Source organism: Danio rerio, chromosome 3 (genome assembly GCF_049306965.1).
Source record: "Danio rerio strain Tuebingen ecotype United States chromosome 3, GRCz12tu, whole genome shotgun sequence".
NCBI lineage: Eukaryota > Metazoa > Chordata > Actinopteri > Cypriniformes > Danionidae > Danio > Danio rerio.
The window spans coordinates 12,627,501-12,635,000 of record NC_133178.1 but is presented as its reverse complement, the minus strand read 5'-3'; the positions used below and the strand labels follow the sequence as shown (position 1 = coordinate 12,635,000).

Sequence of the window (7,500 nt, the reverse complement as noted above, 5' to 3'; positions counted from 1 at the left end):
TACACAGCTTAAAGTGACATTTAAAGGCTTAACTAGGTTAATTAGGTTATAGGCAGGTTAGGTTAATTAGTCAAGTTATTGCATAACGATGGTTTGTTCTGTAGACTATCGAAAATAATATTGCTTGAGGGGGCTAATAATATTGACCTTAAAAAAGGTTTAAAAAAATTAAAAACTGATTTTATTCTAGCTGAAATAAAACAAATAAGACTGAAATAAAACAAATGTTATAGGAAATACTGTGGAAAAATTCTGTGCTCTGTTAATCATCATTTGAAAAAGAAAAAGCTGAGATTCTTTCTTCTGTTGAACACAATAGAAGATATTTTGAAAGCTAAACACTTGTAAAAGCTGACATCCATATAAGAAAAACAAATACAATGGAAGTCAGTGGTTACAGGTTTTCTTCCAAAAAAAAGTCGTCTTCTCCACTGCACTCCCTATCTTCACACCATGGGAAAAGGATCTGGCCCCTTACAAACTGAAATCAGGCTGGATTTAGGAAAGTATCCAGGTTGATGTGTAAGAATCCTGCCCATCAACTTATACACTATAAACTGATCTACATGGCTTAACACATACTGTTGAGATAAGTTCTTTCATATTATATCAGACTTTTAAGATACATTTATTCCTTAATACCCCAATATCTGTTTATTGAATGATAATTATGATCTTAACTTAAGCACGTACCAACATAGGATATTTCATACTGCAACTAATGCAGCCAAGAAGGTTATATTTAAAATGTGGTTTCATTCATTTTCTTTTCGGCTTAGTCCCTTTATTAATCAGGGGACGCCACAGCAGAATGAACCGCCAACTATTCCAGCATATGTTTTACACAGTGGACGCCCTTCCAGCCATAACCCAGTACTAGGATACTATTAAACATATTATATTATATTATATTATATTATATTATATTATATTATATTATATTTTTTCGACTTAGTCCTTTTATTAATCAGGGGTCGCCACAGCGGAATGAACCGCCAACTTATCCAGCATATGTTTTACGCAGCGGATGCCCTTCCAGCTGCAACCCATCACTGGGAAACATCCATACACACTCAGACAAACACACTACGGCCAATGTAGCTTACCCAATTCCCCTGGACCGCATGTCTTTGGACTGTGGAGAAAACCAGAGCACTCGGAGGAAACCCATGCCAACACGGGAGAACATGCAAACTCCACACAGAAATGCCAACTGACCCAACCGAGGCTCAAACCAGCGACCTTCTTGCTGTGAGGCGATTGTGCTACCCACTGCCTCACCGTGATGCCCTAAAATGTGGCTTGTTGAACTAAAAAATATTGTGTTGTTAGAACATTCTACAGCAAGAATTAACAGAGCTAAACCCCAAAGAATCAAAGTATGGTCTGATTTTATTGAGAAAATGTCTCATATAATATCTAGATAAACTAAAGTGTACTGAAAGATAAATAATATGATATTAGAGGTGTATAAAGGTCACTGCTCACCCCAGAGTTTTTTTTTTCTTTTCCTGTCTATTGTTATTTATTTAATTTCTTATGTATTTTCCTTTCATGCAAACCCTGGCATTGCTTCTGTAATATATTAACAATCACACACAAAAAAACCTTCTTGTGTTCAAGAAAACGAAGAAGCTCATAAAGGATTGGAGGATCCAGGGCGGTTCTAGAATTTCATCCATAAATAAACTTTTTATATATAAAACTGGTGATTTAATAATGCTTATGAAGACTTCATTACTAGATAAATCAATTTTGAAGAATTGTTCAGACACAAAATAATAGTCGTTTAAAAAATAAAGAATACAAAACATGTATAACAATTTGTATATTTAGTTATTCACGTTTTTTTGGAAATCATAAAGGTTTACAAGTCACCTTGAGTTATACAATTGAGTTTTTAATCTCTTATTAAATCCTTTCGATCAGTGGTTCTTTAAACTTTTTTCATCAAGTACCACCTCAGAAATAAATTGTCTCTCCAAGTACCACCAAAATGAGCAGTATTGAAATACAGTCACGTAGTAGACCCAGTAAAGCAGCTACAACTCTGCACAGTTAAAAGAAACGGGGCAGATTATCTCTGAAATATAGGCTATATGTCATTTATGGCGTATTATATACATCATTTTTGGTAAATTTTGAAATGTGTGTAGCATGTACATGAAATATTTCTTTCCACAGTTATTTTGTACCACAGTTTGAGAACCACTGCTTTAGATAATCTCAGGACATGGCAGGAGCCCTTTTAGCTTAGCTTAGCATCAGAACGTTAGCATCTTGCTTTTTAAGAGTTTGATTATTTTCCCATTTAAAGCTTCACTTTTCAATAGAAAATAGCAGCTTTTCATTTTCCATCCTAAGATAGACTGAAAATGAAAAGCTGCTATATTCTAGGTCAATATGACTAGGATTTATGCTTTATTTTGAATTAATAACCAAGGAACTTTGTTGCCATACCATGACACCAGCAGGTGCAATTATATTATGCAGCACTGTTACCTGCAGAGGGTATTTGTAGGCACTGCATGATATCATATCTATTTAAATCTATATAAATATATAATTTAAAAAATTATTGAAAATCTTTGGTCATTTTTGAGCGGGATGCTAATGGTCTAATATGATTCAATGATCTATGCTAAGCTAAGGTAAAAGTCCTGTCCAAAGATGGGCTGAATGAATTAAAAAATGGTAAAACTCAACTGTTTAACTCTAGGTGACTTGTAAAATGAGCCTATTTTCAAGAAACTATATTCATATAATCAAACCCAAAAGACTTCAACGTCAACTTCAACATTTCTCACATTACCACATTTATACGATTTAACTTCGAAAATGAAAATAAAATATTATGAGTACTCGGTTAAAAAGCATCAGAACAACTTATGTTTATAATGTTAGATAACTTTAAAGTATGAACTGGAGTACAATCAACCAAAAACATGAACTGTTAGTATGACAATATTTACACAGCTATCAATCCTTTGTTGGTTCACCCTGAGACTCAATGTCAGCCTGTAGTCTGTAACCAGATTCATGCAAACCCGAATTTCAATACTTTCCCAGACTTATGTTGAATCTTTTAATCCACTGTACGAACAAATTTAGTGTATACTTATGCATATTTAATTTTGCTACCATCACATATTTAAATGAATATATATATTTGTTGTCGGTTCAAAATCCATACTTAAAATAAGTAATTAATAATTCAAAATAAAAATATTTTGATTGTATAATTGTATACATAGAAAGCTTTCCAAATATTGTAACATCTTAGATCTTGTAACTTCTATACCATTATAAACCACTTTCCAGTCAATTTAATCCATCCTTGCTGAATAAAACTTTTGATTTGGGTAGCACTTTGGCATAGGGACCAGTTCTCACTACTAACTTGCTTATATTAGCATGCTTATTATTAAGCAATTGGCTAATTATTAGTACTTCTGAAGTACATATTCTGCATAGCCTTATTCTACATCCCTAATCCTACCCAATCAAACCCAACTTCTACCTTACTAACTATTAACAATCAGCAAATGAGTGCTTTATTGTGCAAAAGGTCTTAGTTAATGTTTTGTTAAAAGCAAAAATTAAGCCTTAAAATAAAGTGCAACCTAGATTTAAAAAAAATAAAATAAAATAAAACTCCCAACCTTTAGGATGGTAGTACACTTTCTCGTATACATGCATACACTATCTGACAAAAGTCTTGTCATTGATCCCAGTTGTAAGAGCAACAAATAGTAACTTGAGGCTCTAATAAAACTAATAACTAATAAAAGTGTTTCAGGATTGGCCAGCCAAGTCACCAGATATGAACATTATTGAGCATGTCTGGAGTAAGATGAAGGAAAGGGCATTAAAGATGAATCCAAAGAATCATAATGATCTCTGGGAGTCCTGCAAGAACACTTTCTTTGCCATTCCAGATGACTTTATTAATATGTGATTTGAGTCATTGCAGAGATGTATGGATGCAGTCCTCCACGCTCATGGGAGTCAAACACAATATTCATTCTTCTTCCACAGCAGCATGACTTTATATTCTATACTGTACATTATTTCTGTTAAGTGACAATACTTTTGTCTAAGCAAAGTCAGACCTTACTGTCCTAATGAAATATTTAAAAATCAAAGCATGATCATATTTTATTTAGGCAAAATAAATGTCATCTAGAGGTCTTTGCCTTCCATTTAAGCCACTTTTGATGCCAAATGATCAACTAGAAGTCAAGTTAATATTTGTTGTTCCTAAAGACTTTTGCCAGGTAATGTACATCTTATTTATATAATCTTTGAAAACACCGAAACTCATTATCAGCTTCCTAAAAACACACACACACATTCTGTATCAAACCCTATGCACGTTTTTTTACCAGCAACAACCCCATAATGCATTGTTTGTAAAGCATCATTGCGGACTGGCCTGTCAGCTAAAAGCAGCATGGATTTGCAAACCACAGACATGAGGACAAAGAGTCATTATGACATGCTTCAGCTGGCTGACTATAGCAGCTGATGCCACTATAACATTAGGGCAAGTCCACACCAGCACACCTGAGAGATTCTAAACGTGGATTACTCCTCTTGCTGAGTACAGGTTGTGTGTTGACTGTAAACAACTCTTAAAGCCGGTGTGACGCTTAAGACCATCAATTACAGCCATTATTGATGACAAACAAGAGGAGAGCTGAACATGTAAGAAGGCAAACACGCAAAACAAGAGGCTACTGTTCAAATGCAAGGCATTACGTGGATGAACATGTGGAAGAAAATAAAAAGACATAGTGTTTGTTTAAAAAAAGGTGGTGTTTCAAGATGGTTCATAGGTAAAGAGTGTATTCATAGTGCACCAGCAAGAAAACATGGTGTTTTTGGTTGACAGATCATTCCTAACAGGTTGCTTTAAGCTGTTGCTAAGGCATTTATGGTAGTTGCCAAGTGAAGACTGCATCTTAAGTAAACTGACAAGCATGATGGTGTTAAGGGTGTACTAGGAGGTTGCCAGATTAATAGTGTGTTTTTTAAAGTTCACCTGCATAACACTGTAGCATTGCAGGTTGCCAGGGCATTGCTAACGTGTTGCTTTAATGTTCTAAGTGGTTGCTAGGACATTGTTAAGGTGTACTTAGTGGTTGCCAGGTGAAAAATCTTTCCAAAGTTCACCTGCATGACAGTTGTAGCACTGGAAGTTGCCAGGCAGGCACATGCACAGGTATGGCTCAACCTGTGCCCTTTTTTCTCTTGGATAAAAAGTGCCCCTCAAAAAAGAATAAAATAGACCCCCGCTCTTCAGTTCGCATTGTCCAGCCTAAATTCCACCCCAAAACTCCCTTTTATTATTTAAAAGCAGAATTTCTCCAAAGCTTGTAAAAACACAATATATACAGTCTCATACGGTAAAGCTTTAATTTATCGTAGGTTATTTACAATGCTTAATTTGTAAATTGCGAGGTCCTGGAACAGATTTGAGTAACAGATCTGGTATGTTATCAGATGATTGAGAGGGGGGTGGACTTGGACAACAGAGCTGTTGGGGGGGGGGGGGGGGGGGGGGGATACACTACCTATACTATAATGTCGCAAACTAAAGTGAAGGGATGGGGAGTGTCATATAAAAAAAGTCAAGATCGGAGCGGGGCTGGGAGAGGCGGGGATGCTGTGAGGTGGGGGATCGGTAAAATGAGGTGCCAGATCACATTTCAGAGGTGCCGGATCCAGTTCCGGTTTGTTCCGGCACAAATTAAGCCCTGGTTATTGGTCAAGAAATGTATCTGTTTATGACGTAATTACGACGTAATTATTATTATTATTATTATTTTTATTATTATTATTATTATTAAGTAGGATATTTTTTCATTTCTTAATGAATAGCCTACAGTAAATTAGGGCCTACAACCAGAATACGTGTTAATTTGTGGTTTTATATGTAATATTCTCAATAATATTTGTAAAGGAAACACATATTGGTCCTATATGTGTATTTGACATATATTTTAATTAATATGGAAAGCGAGGGCATGTTTTTACTAAAACTAATATTGGATTTTTTTTTTAAATGCACCCGTGTGTAAAACAATATAATTTGCACAAAAAATTATTTTCTTTAAAGAAGTAGTTACTCCACCCTGTTTAGAGCATCATTATGGGCATTTTACGTTACATCTAACAAGGTTCAAACGATGGATCTGCGACAGAGAAACTACATGTTTTGGAAAACACTTCACACTACATTTTTTTTTTCCTAAAATATCCATCGTACTATGATAGTTCAGCTGCAAGTTATGTCATTGTTTGGGAAACGCACCCCTGATTGTCTGCATCACTAGAAGTTTAGGATCTTGTTAACTAAACCTATTGAAAATTCTTCATTCGAGGCTGAAAAGCAGCTTTTTTGGTGGTGTGTCCTCAATTGTTTGTCCTTTACCAATTTTTTTTAAATATCTTCCTGAAACTCATTTGTATTCCTTAGATTTTACAAGTATTGATCTAAATATACAGTCAAGCCCAAAATTATTCATACCCCAGGCACATCCTGATTTAAAGTTACTTTTATTTAACCAGCAAGTTATTTTTTGACACGAAAATGACCCAAGCTTCCCTCTGGAAACCAGAGCACCCGGAGGACACCCAAATGAACACAGGGTGAACATGCAAACTCCACACAGAAACGCCAACTGACCCAGCCGAGGCTCGAACCAGCGACCTTCTTGCTGTGCACCACCATGCAGCCCTATTTCTTGATCTTAAAGTGCTCTTGTTTTCTTGAACAAAGCCTCAGCTGTTTTGAAAGTGCTTCATAAGTTTAACTAAGCTAAGCTAAATGAATTAAACTCTTGTTTTAGAGCAGTGGCTTTTAAAAAAAAAGCACACTTTCAAACTCTAATAATATCTACAGCTTCTTACAATCCGCATCTCTGAATATAACATGAGTCTGAATAGCCGGAATGGAGAGTCTTTTGATTTATTCCAGTGCACAAACACTCAAGGTAATGAGAACCTGTCCACAGCTCAAGAGGCAGAGCTCTTCAGTTCAAAGGACACACACACCTGGGACTTTGCATTTTCGGCCTGAGAAACAAAACATGTCATTATACATACAAAGCATTTCATTAAAGCTGTATAATACGACGCACAATCATTCTGTTTTTTCAAAAGCAACACCTATGTACATTCTAAATCATTTTTCTTATATTACTGTCTTAAATAAATCCCAAAGCATCACATTTTAATTACTCTTTCAGCTTTATCTTGTCTAAACTGCATGGTAATAACAGACACATTCATAACATTTTTGACTTGATCACATTGAGTCAAGGGCATTTGCCACCTTTTAGCTTGACACATGAAATTGGCTATTATTCAAGGACAACGAAAATATTAAGTCTACTTTCTGTCCAATGATGGCCTACAAACAGTGCCATGTCTGCTCTGCTGTCGGTAATATGTTGTCCCACACAAATAAAAAGAGCTATTTAACAAAAGCTGCAC

The 7,500-nt window shown here is 35.4% G+C and overlaps 1 protein-coding gene across 3 annotated transcripts in view; it reads right to left on the bottom strand.

The window, feature by feature from the left end:
• The window catches only part of LOC101884125 (ral guanine nucleotide dissociation stimulator-like 1), a 47,164-nt gene that overhangs the window by 35,889 nt on the left and 3,775 nt on the right, over positions 1-7,500 (bottom strand). The gene's annotated exons all lie outside the window — the stretch shown is intronic.